We start from the raw sequence: 14,435 nt of genomic DNA, 5'->3' as shown, positions 1-14,435 counted from the left end.
AAAGAGATTTCCCAACAATGTTTTGAGCTGTCATAGTTGAAATTTATGGGATGCATTCTATAGATTATCATGACACACATTGTCCTCATCTTAGGAAATAACTATTTCTATAAATTAAACTGTTTTCTAAATCAAATTCTTCTTTTCACTGATACACAGTAACTTCAGAACTATTTCATTTTAATTCCAAGATGATTTTTAGTGAAACTCTTGAAACTGTATCTTTAAGGTTATCTTGACTTTCTCCACCTCTATGTAGTAGCTAATGATCAGTATGGTGATGCCAAAATGCACTAAGACGTTTGCTATTTAAAGGAACTCTGAGATCCTGAAATGAATCCTTTCATAACGCAAGGAATGTGTTAGCAGTGGAAATAATTACCCTGTAATTGATCTGGCCCTAAGTGGGATTTTCCTGTGTTTAGCTATGTGAGTGTGGTTTTCACTGGATGTCCCATAGGCACCTCAACTTCAGCATGTCTAAAATGGTGGCAGGGAGCCCAGGTAGGAGGCTGTTGCTATAAGTTTTGACAGTGGTTTCTCTCCACTCCAATTCATCAGCTACTCTGATGCCAGAGAAATATTTCCTAAAAAACAAATGTACTCATTTCACTGCCCTGCTAAAAGCCTCTGCTGCATCCCGTTGCCTGCTGGATAAATGCCAAGCACTTTAGCAGAGCATTGATGGTCCTTGACATTTTGGCCCCAACTGCTTTTCCAGCAACATCTCCTGCCATTCCCTCCACATACCATATGCGTCAGCCACACTTCACTTCCCACTCTCCAAATATACCAAACATTTCATACTTCTCTTCATTTGCCTTTGGCTATGCCTGAATTGCTCTATGTCCAACACCTTTTCTACCTGAAGAATTTCTCTTTCTGCAAGCCTCAGCTCAACTCTCTCTGTTCCAACTTCCCAAAAAAAGTCAATCATCTCTCTCTTTATTTCCATAGCAATCTGCTCCTACTTACATTTTATTGTAATTATCATTATATGTCTGTCTCCACAATTAGACTGTAAGTTTAGGGGCCATAACATAAAAAATTTTTCTGTATGGGGTGGTGGGTAACATCTGGGTGTTTACTAAATCCCAGATACTAGGCTCTTTACAAATAATAGATCATTAAATCTTCTAATATAATTATAAGGTATTATAATTATAAAGTGTTATTTCTACTTCTCTGATGAATAAAGGGTTGCTCTAAGATATTAAGAAGCATTCCCATGGTCAATGAAGTTTATAGCCATGGATTTAAATCCATGTATGATGCAAAGGTCTAGATATTTTTTAATTCCTTAATATAACATCCTCCATCCTCAGAATTTAGCACCATGATTGATATCTAATACATGAAAAATGTATGAAATTGGGTTTAGGCTGTCTCCAAAAATCATATTCACCCTCAGAGGATAAGGTTTCCCACCACTGAGGTTACTTAAAGGATGCTCCAGAGTCAGTTTCCAGAGGGGCTTTCCAAGAGTGTTAAGAGCCAGGGCAGAGCTTTAGAGGTAGATGCAGCTGCTGTTTCAATTAAATATGAAACTATTCTTCATTTTCCTCAACAAGTGTTTGTTTCAACAGCAGCAAAGCAGATTTTTCCAAATGAAAAATAAAACTTAAACATGGGCTCCCCATCCTCTACCCTGTCTCATTAAAATTTTATTTTTCCTTTTGGTAAAGTGTACAGTAAAAGATTAGTGATATTTGATAAAGATTTGTGGTATGTTTTGGAAACATTTGTTTATTAGTGTAGGTTAAGGTGGAGTACTGTCAAAAATGGGCGAAAAGACATAAAGAAGTGCATCCATACTCTTTACATAATTGAGTAGTTATAACTTGATGGATATAAACATGAAATTTATGTTTTGTTTTGCTTTGTTCTTCCTGTCACTGCTTTTAAATTTACTTTGTTAAATCCCGCTTCCCTACTTCTAATGCCATGCAGGGTAGAATCTGTGATTTTTCCAACCACTTGGTTTACTTTAGAATAAACCTCTAATCTCATGTCTGGTTTCAGTTTATGGCCCTCCTCCTTTGGAAACTAAAACTAAATTCCTTAACTTGTGGAGTGGTGGAAAAGAGGGTTCCCTATGGTAACTTCTAATACCTATTCTGGGGCCAAAGCCTCTGGTTTTTCAGGGAACGGGAAAAGGATAGGGAAGGCAAAGATCTCCTTAAGACTAAATACATGTAGATCATGGAGTGGTGTCCATGGCATTGCTTTGAACTAGCCTGGTTCTGTCTGCTGAAAGGACTACAGCTGGTGCATGGTCTCCATATAAGCCCTATCATGGTTTCCTTGGTGTAATGTTCAATTTCCTGGAATGCTGTACTGCTGAGGACTCTCTCAGAGAGATAGCTATGTCTCTGATTGACCCCATCAATGGTACATGATAGTAACAACTTCTCTGGGTAATGCATTCAATTCTTTGCCCACAGCCAGCTGGGCCTTCGGGATGTAAAACCAGGGAGATTCCAGGGTCTCTTTCTCTGTCCTCCAAGGGATCTAGAGCCTGGCATGGAGTGGTGTCACTTCCATCTTCTTCACTTGCACACCACACCACGGCAAGGCCTCCTCAATGATCTATTTTAGCAGACTATCTGATTTTCAAGTCTCTAAATTAGAAATGATCATCATTTTCTATATTCTCATAGACCCAAACTTCAGGTGACACAAATCACATTCTGCTGAGGTCTCTTTAATCCCTCCCTGCTATTAGGACAGAAATACTTATTTGCGCAATTTAGCAGGCATCCAGTCAGAAAATAAGATGGCAGTCTCTCCTTGGCAGGAACTCAAATTTTAGTAATGATAACTTGGACTCTTCCTCATTTGGCTTTGGGAGAGATATTCTTCTTCTCCTAACCCACAAGATGGGAAGGGAATTAATGATTGTCTTCATGAATGAACCCTTCATTCCTCAAAGGCCTATGTCCAAGAAAACCTTCTCTTATCACTAATTCTTTTCTTTTATTAAAAGGGAGGAAGGGGTGAGGTGATGATTGGTGGTAGTAATTGGTGGTAATTCTTTTCTCTTTCTCAGTAAGCACCGTAAAGGGTGTATGTATGTATCATTGCACTATCATACAAAGTATTTGCACTGCCCTAAAAATCCTCTGTGCTTTCCCTGTTCATTTCTCCCCACTCTCAATCCCTGGCAACCACTAGTCTTTCTACTGTCTCCATAGTTTTGCCTTTTCCAGAATGTTATATACTTGCAACCATATAGTATGTAGCCTTTTCAAATTGGTTTCTTTCATTTGGTAATATACAGTTAAGGCTCCTCTATTTCTTTTCATGGCTTGATGGCTCATTTAATTTTGGTCCTAAATAATATTTCATTGTTTGGATGTACCACAGTTTATTTATCCATTCACCTCCTGAAGGGCATCTTGATTGCTCCCAATTTTGGCAATTATGAATAAAGCTGCTATAAACATCCAAGTACAAGATTTTTTTGTGGACATAACTTTCCAACTTCTTTGGGTAAATACCAAGGAGTATGATTGTTGGGTTGTATGCAAAGGGTATACTTAGTTTAGTTAGAAATCACCCAACTATCCTCCAAAGTGGCTGTTCCACCTGCAGTATATGAAAATTCCTGTTGCTCTACATCCTTGTCAGCATTTGGTGTTGTCAGTGTTCCAGTGTTCCTGGTTGTGTAGTGGCATCTTATGGTGTTTTAATTTATATTTCCCTGATGACATATGATGTGGAGCATCTTTTATATGCTTATTTGCCATGTATATATCTTGTCTGGTGAGTTATCTGTTAAGGTCTTTGGCCCATTTTTAAATCAGTTGTTGAATTTTAAGAATTCTTTGTTTGCTTTGGATCATGGTCCTTTATAAGATAATGTCTTCTGCGCAATATTTTTTTTCCCAGTTTGTGGCTTGTCTTCTCATTCTCTAGACATCGTCTTGCACAGACCAGAGTTTTTAATTTTAATGAAGTCCAGCTTATCCATTATTTCTTCATGGATCATGCCTTTGTTGTTTGTTATGCTAAAAAGTCAGTGCCATAACCAAGGTCATTTAGATTTTCTCCTATGGTATCTTCTAGAGTTTTTAATTGTGTATTTTACTTTTAGATCTGTGATACATTTTGAGTCAATCTTTATGAAGAATGTAAGCTCTATTTCTAGACTCAGTTTTTTGCATGTGGTTGGCCAATTGTTCCAGCACCATTTGTTGAAGAGCCTATCTTTGCTCCACTCTATTACTTTTGTTCCTTTGTCAAAGATTAGTTGACTGTATATGTGGGGTTCTATTTCTGGGCTCTCTGTTCAGTTTCATTGATCTAGTTGTCTGTTCTTTCACCAGTACCACACTTGCTTGATTACTGTAGCTTTACAGTAAGTCTTGAAGTTGGGTAGTGTCAGCCTATCAACTTTGTTCTTCAATATTAGCAAGTATCTTTTTGCTCAAAGAAGATGAGCAAGAAGTTGGCTGATCTGGGTCTTTTACCTCTCCATATAAACTTTAGAATCATCTTATCAATATCCATTAAATACCTTGCTGGGGTTTTGATTGGGATTGCATTGAATCTATAGATTAATTTGGAAAGAACTAACATCTTGACAGTATTGAGTTTCCTCTATGAACATGGAGTATCTGTTCATTTATTTAGTCTGTCTTTGATTTTGTCCATCAGTTTTATAGCTTTCCTCATGTAGGTCTTGTATATATTTTGTTAGATTTATACCTAAGCATTTCATGGGGGGGCTAATATAAATAGTATTGTTTTTTAAAAATTTTCCCTCACAGACATTTAATCCAAACATAATAACTTTATCACTTCCATTTCTACTTTTTTCACATTCATATGCCCACTTTTTGTTTCTGTTTTTTTTTTTTGAACAGGCCTATAAATTTGCTGTTCATAAGTATAGTTTTACTATGATGACTGCACTTTAAAGTGATGTGTAAACTATAATCATTCCTATGCGTATTCACTGTTTATTTTTGATTTCTTTTTGTCTTATAGTCTCTACTCATTTCCTAAGTTACTTTGATAAATATTTCCCACCACTCTCTTCAGTGAAATGATGTCATACATCTGTAATACAGTTAGAGTCTTTTAAAAGTTGTTTTTATTAAGTTTATATCCCCTTGACCCCTTTCTTCCACCCCCCACACCCCATCTCTGGCAACAACCAATCTGTTCTCTGTATCTATGAGCTTGTTTGGTTTTTTTGTTTGTTTGTTTGTCTGTTTTGGTTTTGTTTTGCTTTTTAGATTCCATATATAATAAGAGAGAGAAGATAGTATTTGTTGTTCTCTGACTTATTTCAATTAGCATAATGCCCTTGAGGTCCATCTATTTTGTCACCGTTGGCAAGATTTCATTTTTTATGGATGAATAATATTCCATTGTATATATACCTCAATTTCTTTATCCGTTTATCCATCTATTGTAATTGTATTACAATTGTAATTGGCTGTTGTAAATACTGCTGCAGTGAACATGGAGGTGCATATATCTCCTCAAGTTAGTGTTTTCATTTTCTTCAGCTAAATACCAAAAATGGGATTTGCTAGATCATATAGTAGTTCTATTTTTAATTTTTTGAGGAACCTTAAAATTGTTTTCCATTGTGGCTGCACGAATTTACATTTCTATCAACAGTACACAAGGGTTTCCTTTTCTCCACATCATTACCAATGGTTGTTATTTCTTTTTTAATAAGAGACTTTCTTTTTATTTTTTTTGAGTTTTAAAATGAGTTTATTCAAGAATGTTCTTAGGAAGGCAACAATGTTTGTTATTAAAAAAAACTTATGTTTCTTCATGCTGAAAAGGTAATGTAAGAGGCTAGAGTTATAAGCTTCTTTCTATTGGAATTCTGATAGTATATATAACACAGTGTCGTCATTTCTGCAATGCCAGAATAAATTAAAAAAAAGTCTCTTCTATGCTTCTCTTCAAAAAAGTGATGAATAATAACAGAAGATGGCATAAAAAGGCCATTTTTTTCAATTCATTCTGTAGTATTGGAGCCAATATTTTTACCATCACAGGCTACAATTTTCACTTTATCCACTTTAATAAGTTCTGTCACCTCTCTGAATTCAACATCCCATTCAATACAAAAATCCACACATTATCGCAGAATCTGTATGTATTTAGAGAGCCCCTGAAATTGACTCTGTTCCTGACCCTCTGTGCCAATGCTGAATTTATAGCTTTATCAAACTGAAGTAGAACTTGAAGGGCAAGTTGGGGGGTGATCTGTTGAGACTGTATGAGCTCATCAAGGCTCTCCTGGAGACTGTTTCCCAAAGTGGTGTTTCTGTATAACTGATATGCCATGGCTTAGGAGGAAGAAATTGTTTTTCTTATTCAGGCTTGCATTGATGTCCTGTGGGGAAGGCGCTTCCCGCCGCGGAGCGGACCAATAAGAAACTTTCTAATAAGTGTGAGGTGTTATCATTGTGCTTTTGATTAGCTTCCACCTAATGATTAATGATGTTGAGCATCTTTTTATGTATTTGTTGGCCATCTATATGTCTTTTTTAAAAAAATATCTATTCAGATCTTCTGCCCATTTTTAAATTAGATTGTTTGTTCTTTTGATCTTGAGTTACATGAGTTATTTATGTATTTTAGCCCCTTATCAGATATGTGATTTGCAAATATTTTTCTCATTTATTAGGTTAAATTTTGTTTTATTGATTATTTCCTTTGCTGTGAAGAAACTTTTTGGTATGATGTAGTTCCAATTATTTATTTGGATTTTCTTGCTCTTCCTTTTGATTCAAAAAATCATTGTCAAGGCCTATGTCAGGGAGTATACCATCTATGTTTTCTTCTAGGAGTTTTATGGTTTCAGGTCTTACATTCAAATCTTTAATCCATTTTGAGTTAATTTTTGTATTTGGTATAAGATAGTGGTCAAGTTTCATTCTTTTGCAGGTGGCTATCCAATTTTCCCAACACCATGATTGAAGAGACTGTCTTTTTTCCGTTGTATATTCTTGGCTCTATTGTTGTAAATTAAATGACCTTATATATTGATTGGTTTACTTCTGGGCTGTCTGTTCTCTTCCATTGATCTCTCTATGTATTTGTTTTTAATGTCAATATCATGCTATTTTAATTACTATATCTTTGTAATATAGTTTGAAAACAGGGAGCATGATGCCTCCAGGTTTGTTCTTCCTTCTCAAGATTGCTTTTTCTTTTCAGGGATTTTTGTTGTTGTTTGTTTGTTTGTTTTTGTAATTCCATACAGATTTTATGATTATTTGTTCTATTTCTTGGAAAAGTACCACTGGAATTTTGATAGGAATTGCGCTGAATCTGTAGATTGCTTTGAGTAGTATGGACATTTAACAATATTATTTTCTCTAATCCATGAGTACAGAATATCTTTCCATTTATTTATTTCTTCTTCAGTTTCTTTTGTAATGTCTTACAGTTTTCCAAGTACAGTTCTTTCACCTGCTTGGTTAAATTTATTTCTAGGTGTTTTATTCTTTTTGATATAATTATAGATGAGATTAGTTTATTTCTCTTTGTCACGGTTCATAATTAGTGTATAAAAACACAACATATTTTCATGTATTGACTTTGTATCTTGAGACTTTACTGAGTTTACTATGCTCAGCTTTTTTATGCGGTCTTTAGGGTTTTCTATATATAATATCATGTAATCTGCAAATAGTGAAAATTTTACTTCTTTCTTTCAAATTTGGATACTTTTTTTTCTTGACTAATTTCTCCAACTAAGATTTCCAATACTATGTTGAATAGAAGTAGTGAGAGTGGTCATCCTTGTCTTATTCCTGATCTTAGAGGAAAGGCTTTCAGCTTTTCATCATTGAGTATGATGTTAGCTGTGAGCTTGTCACATATAACCTTTTTTATCTTGAGATATATTCCTTCTCTACCCACTTTTTTTTATAAATGGATGTTGAATTTTGTTAAATACTTTTTCCATATCTGTTGAGATGATCATATGATTTTTAATCTTCATTTTATTATTGTAGTGTATCATCACAGTGACTAAATTACAGATGTTGAACGATCCTTGCATTCCTAGAATAAATCCACTTGATCATGATGTATTTTATTTAATAATGTATTTTAAATTCAGTTTGCTAATAGTCTGTTGAAGATTTGTACATCTACTTCATTGGATTGTAATGTTCTTTTCTTGTGGTATCCTTGTCTGGTATTGGTATCAGAGTATTGCTGACCTTATAACATGAATTTGGAAGAATTCTCTCCTATTTTTTGGAAGAGTTTGGAAGTATTAGTATTAATTTTTCTTTAAATGTTTGGTAGAAGTCACTAATGAAGCTATCTGGCCCTGAACTTGTGTTTGTTGGGAGGTTTTTGATTACTGATTCAATCTCCTTACTAGTAATTGGTCTTTTCCAGTTTTCTATTTCATTATGATTCAGTTGTGGTAGGTTGTATGCTCCTAGGAATTTATCCACTTTTTCTTGACTGTCTAATTCATTGGCATATAATTGTTCACAATAGTCTCTTACAGTCCTTTGTATTTCTGTGGTATCAGTTGTAACATCTCTTTAATATTTTCTTTTATTTAGTTAAATCCTCTTTTTCTCTTGGTGGTCTAGGTAAAAGCTTATCAATTTTGTTTATCTTTTTAAAGAACTAACTCTGTTCCATTGATCTTCTTTATTGTCTTTTTAGACTCTATTTCATCTATTTCTGCTCTAATCTTTGTTATTAACTTTTTTCTACTAGCTTTGAGCTCCATTTGTTCTTTTTCTAGTTCCTTGAGATGTAAAGTTAAATTATTCAGAATTTATCTTCTTTTTTTTAAGATTTTATTTATTTATTTGACAGAGAGAGAGAGAGAGACAGTGAGAGAGGGATCACAAGCAGGGGGAGTGGGAGATGGAGAAGCAGGCTTCCCGCTGAGCAGGGATCCTGATGCGGGGCTTGATCCCAGGACCCTGGGATCATGACCTGAGCCGAAGGCGGACGCTTAAGGACTGAGCCACCCAGGGCACCCCTGGAACTTATCTTATTTCTTGAGATAGACATTTATCACTATGACCTTTCCTCTTAGAACTGCTTTTGCTGCACCCCACAAATTTTGGCATATTATAGTTCCATTTTTATTTGTCTCAAGGTATATTTTTTAATTTCTCTTTTGATTTCTTCTTGGCCCATTGGTTGTTCATTAGTGTGGTGTTCAATTGCCACATATTTGTAAATTTTCCAGTTTTCTTTGTTTAATTGATTTCTAGTTTCATACCATTGTGGTAAAAAATGATGAGTGATATGATTTCAATCCTCTTAAACTTATTAAGACTTGTTTTGTGGCCTAACATATGATATATCCTGGAAAATGTTCCACATTCTCTTGAAAGAATGTATATTCCATTGCTTTTGGATGCAATGCTCTGTATGTATCTGTTAAGTCATCTGATCTAACATGTTGTTTAATGCTAATGTTTCCTTAATTGATTTTCTGCCTGGATGATTTATTCATTGATGTAGGTAGGATATTAAAATCTCCTACTATTATTGTATTGCTGTCTATTTCTCCCTTTAAGCCTGTTAATATTTGCTTTATATATGTAGGTGCTTCTATGTTGGGAACATAAATATTTATAAATGTTATATCCTCTTGTTGCTTGGCCCCTTTGTTATGTAATGCCCATCTTTGTCTCTTATTATGGTCTCTGTTTTATGGTCTATTTTATCTGACATAAGTATAGTTACTCTAGCCTTCTTTTGGTTTCCTCTTGTATGGAATATCTTTTCTATCCCTTCACTTTTTATGTGTACTTACATTTAAAGTGAGTCTCTTGCAGGCAGCATATAGGGTGGTCTTATTTTTATTTATTCATTTAAACACTCTATGACTTTTGGTTAGAGAAATTATATTTACATTTAAGGTAATTATCAATAAGTGTGTACTTATTGCCACTTTGGTAATTGTTTACTGACTGTTTCTGTTGTTCTTTGTTCCTTTCTTTTTCTCTTGTTCTCTTCCTTTGTGATTTGATGACTTTCTTTAGTGGTATGCTTACATTCCTATTTCTTTCTTTTTTGTGTATTTAATGTAGATTTTTGTTTTGGGGTTACCATGACACTTACATATACCAACTTATAACAGTCTATTTTAAGTTGATAACAACTGAAGCTTGATTCCATTGTTACTCTCCTCTCCATGTTTTGTGTTTTTGATATCACATTTTACTTGTGTATTCCTTAACTAATTATTGTAATCATAGATATTTTTACTAAATTTGTCTTTTAAAACTCATACTAGCTTTTTTTAAAACTTTTTTTTAAGATTGTATTTATTCATTTGAGACACAGAGGTACAGAGAGAGAGAGAGAGAACATGAGCAGGGGGAGAGGCAGAGGGAGAGGGAGAAGCAGGCTCCCCACTGAGCCAGGAGCCCTATGTGGGGCTCGATCCCAGGACCCTGGGATCATGACCTGAGCAGAAGGCAGATGCTTAACCATCTGAACCACCCAGGCACCTCGAAACTCATACTAGCTATATAAATGATTATTCCACTATGTTTACTATATATTTGTCTTTCCAGTGAGGTTTATTCTTTCATATGTTTTCTTGTTAGCAACTAATGTCCTTTTTTTTGACTTAAAGAAGTCCCTTTAACATTTTTTGTAAGGCCAATTTAGTGGTAATGCATTTTTAGTTTAAAATTATACTTATTCATTGCTGGTAAATAGGAAAGCAATAGGTTTTTTGTATTTTTTATTAAAGATTTTATTTATTTATTTGAGAGAGAGCATGAGTGGGGGAAGGGGCAGAGGGAGGGAATGAGGGAAAAGCAGACTCCCCACTGAGCAGGAGCCCAACACGGGGCTCCATCCCAGGACCCTGAGATCATGACCTGAGCAGACGCTTTACCAACTGAGCCACCCAGGCGCCCCTCTTTTGGATTTTCTACATAGACAATCAGGTCATCTGAGAAAAAGATAGTTTTATTTCTTCCTTCCCATTCTGTATACATTTTCTTTCCTTTTCCTGTCTTACTGTATTAGCTAGTACTTCCAGTAGGATGTCGAAAAGGAGTAGTGAGAAGAGACATCCTTGCCCTTTCTTAGTGAGAAAGCTTTGAGTTTCTTACTGTTAAGTATGACGTTAGCTGTGGAGTTCTTGTAGATATTTTTTTTTATCTAAACAGAAATTTCAAGTTTTAAAAATTTTGGACAATTATGTTAGCTTCAATTACTTGGATATTTGCTATCGTGTAGAGAAAGCACCCATGACTTTCCAAACCCTGTCATCAAAACTCTATTTAGGTCTTTCTTCTGTTTCTTTCATTAGAGCCACAGAGCCAATCTCTGTTCTTGTGAACAAAGCTATCTTGTCAAACCCTATGTACCTTCTCTTGTGATTTGCTCTATCTTACATCCTCTTTATATCTGATCTTTTGTGTGTGTGTATCTTACATTTCTTTCAAGGACTCAGCTCAAATGCCACTGCACTTGAGACATTCTTAAATATCCTGAAATAGTTATGAATTGATCTGTCTTAAGTTACTACATACTCAACAGTTTATTAGTGGCTACAGTTTACAAGAAATAATTTTATTCATTTAGGGGAATGTAGAGTTAATTAAAACATGGCTCGTGTTTTCATGGCTTCTGGTATGTTTAAAAATGTCCTGCATATGCTGAGCATTGTGTGGGGGTTTTGTTTGTTGTGGGTTTATTTTTTAGAATTTATTTTATTGGTCTATAAAATAAAGGATAATTGAATGCTCACACCAATTTTATACCAATTATTATATGAGGATTTACAGAGACTCATGCTATATGACATGAAGGTATAGACATTAAAGATGTTCAAAATTCATTTGAATTTGTTAATTATAAAATTTCTAATGGGAGCAGGTTTTGTGAGGTGATATATTGACTTTACCTCTAATTTTACCAATATGTACTAGAAACCCAAGGGCCAATACAGAGAACCCTCAGTAATAAAGCTCTTTATGCTTCCACATAGGAAACATCTTTGATTTATCTACTTTTATCATCTAAATAAAATAAATGAAGAAATTTGACAGCACAGATGATTCAAAGCCAATGTGATTATTGACATTTAAGGAATATCCATATGTAAGAGGTTATTAGGAATAGAATTTTTAAAAGAATGTATTTTTAATAACCATCATTAGATTTATTCTTGGCACATAGAAGAAAATAATACCTTTCCAGAGATTCTAAGTGTATATTTCATATCTAAAAGTCAATGTACATGAACATGAGGCTATTATTAAAGAAAGTCATTAATTATTGTTCTGCTTGTTCTTCTATTGTGAAGAATATTCATTCATTTGCTCTCTCTGACTGACAGGCAGTAATGACTCCAGTAAGTTAATGAGACAAGTTAAGTAAATATGATTTTGAGTTAATATTAGTGTAAACATGATTTTAATGAGTTTTTATGCTAATAGAGTTTCCCTATTGATGGGTCAATGTTGGTGTTATGCATAGAGGGATGAATATAACACTGAGTTCCAGACCCAACTCTGCAGCTTACCAGATCTGTGGCCAGAGTTGAGTTATATCAGCTCTCTAATTAGACCTTAGTCTCTGTGCTTCACCATGATGTTGTGGTGAGGATCAAATGAAGTAACAGACATTGGCATTGCATTTTTGAAAGAGACAAGTGTTATTTAAATTCACGAATATAAAATTTATAAATCTGTAGAGTAGGTTTATTTTGATGACTCACATTTTCTTTTTTAGCTTTGTTTTTGCTCCCTTTCATCCTATCTCCATTCCAGTTGTTGTTTTTCCATTTCCATTCACCCAATCGTACAGCAGATATTATTGACCATCTGTTACATGTCAAACCCTACAGTAAGCTCTGCATAGTTCCTTGAGACCTACTGACTCTTTATTTCATTCCTTAAGGACTCAAGTGTTAACTAGCTACCTTGGTAAATAAATATATACTGACCGCCTTTATTCACAATTAACAGAGTGTGTGAGGCTTTCTAGGCCTGTGACACTTATTTTGAAAGTTTTGTATGCTTTATTAGCTTTTTTTGCCTGGCTGTCAAAAATATTTTACCATCCATTAATATACTCAGGTAGCCTACCCACTCTTTATCTACACAAAAACCTGGTTCTTCTGGTTCTCATAGGAGTCTGCTACTGATCTTCTGATTACTAATAGAAAACATCAAGTCTTTCTGACATCAAAAAACTTGAGCACAGGCCTATCAAGACAATTAAATTCATGGTGCTCTAAAGAGTCTGGATATAATCTTGTTGCCCTGCATTCCCTATCTCACTTTAATGGCCATGACAGTGGGAGGCTATGTTTGGTCCAGGATCATATAGCATATTACTGGTAGACTTAAATCCATCTAACCAAGCATTCATTGACACTGTAATCTTCGTTTGTGAGGTTTTAATAATTGCTGGCATGTGAACATGCTACAACAATTAATGTATACATAAGGGGAAAATAATTGGGAAATATATTTGGCCTTCTGTGTTTAAGTTTCTTTTTTAATTAACATCTAGCATGTAAATCTCTTGGGTCTGGTATTTTTCTGGGTTAAACTGGAAAAGAAACAGTAGTATATAGCAAACATTTTCGTTCCTGCTTGATTAGCATTCTCGTTTTCATTATGATTTTAACATCTTTATGTTCTAAAACATGAGTAATTTCTGTTGCTTTCTTGATTGGTTTCTTTAGAACTACTGTTTCCTACAGTCAGGAAACAAACCTTTCATCTCTAGGAAATTGATTTGATAATCCCTCAGCCAGTATATGTGTGTGACTGGCCTTTGACCTATGGATCATTCTGGTTACCAACCAAGAAAATACCCTTCATTACATCTGGATTGGGATGGTGTTATTCCTGAGCATAAGAATACATAATACAATTATTTTCATCTTTACTGTTTTCACTGAAAGGAAAAGGGCATAGTTAGATCTCACAAACAAATAGACTATCTTTTTTTCTTCATCTTTCCAGATTGACAAGGAATATTGTTTATTGTGTCTTATAATAGCCACCTACAAGATTTCACTTTTCTCAAATGGCCAAATGATTCCCCTTTATCCTAAACTTCATGTACTGACTCTCAAAGCAATCACTGCCTAGATGGGCTATCTATATCGATGGTATGCTTCTGATGGAAGATGACATACATCTGACCTCTTTCTGCTGGCTTCAGAAAGCTATTTGGTATTTTTAGACAGTGCTTTTTTTTTTTTTAATCTTAATGACCCTCCCCTTCCCCCCGAAAAAAAACCCACTTTCCCAAATATAGAAGATATCTGATCTGATCTATGTCTAATAAGAAATGTTAGCCTTAGATGAAATGTAAGGTGGATAAATAGAACAAAGTTTGGCAGGAGCACAATTGTGTGCCTTCATTACTCAGTTTTCCTTTTCAACCTTGTTAGCATTGCATTTTAGGCTCATAACCTCCTACACCTA

General features: G+C 34.7%; 1 protein-coding gene and 1 pseudogene across 3 annotated transcripts in view; one reads left to right on the top strand and one right to left on the bottom strand.

Moving 5' to 3' along the window:
- The window catches only part of FGF12 (fibroblast growth factor 12), a 565,776-nt gene that overhangs the window by 498,874 nt on the left and 52,467 nt on the right, over nt 1-14,435 (top strand). The window lies entirely within an intron of this gene.
- On the bottom strand, nt 5,987-6,386 carry LOC113918592 (annotated as a pseudogene).

Source organism: Zalophus californianus, chromosome 1 (assembly GCF_009762305.2).
Source record: "Zalophus californianus isolate mZalCal1 chromosome 1, mZalCal1.pri.v2, whole genome shotgun sequence".
Classification (NCBI taxonomy): domain Eukaryota; kingdom Metazoa; phylum Chordata; class Mammalia; order Carnivora; family Otariidae; genus Zalophus; species Zalophus californianus.
This window is presented reverse-complemented; position numbering and strand designations above follow the sequence as displayed.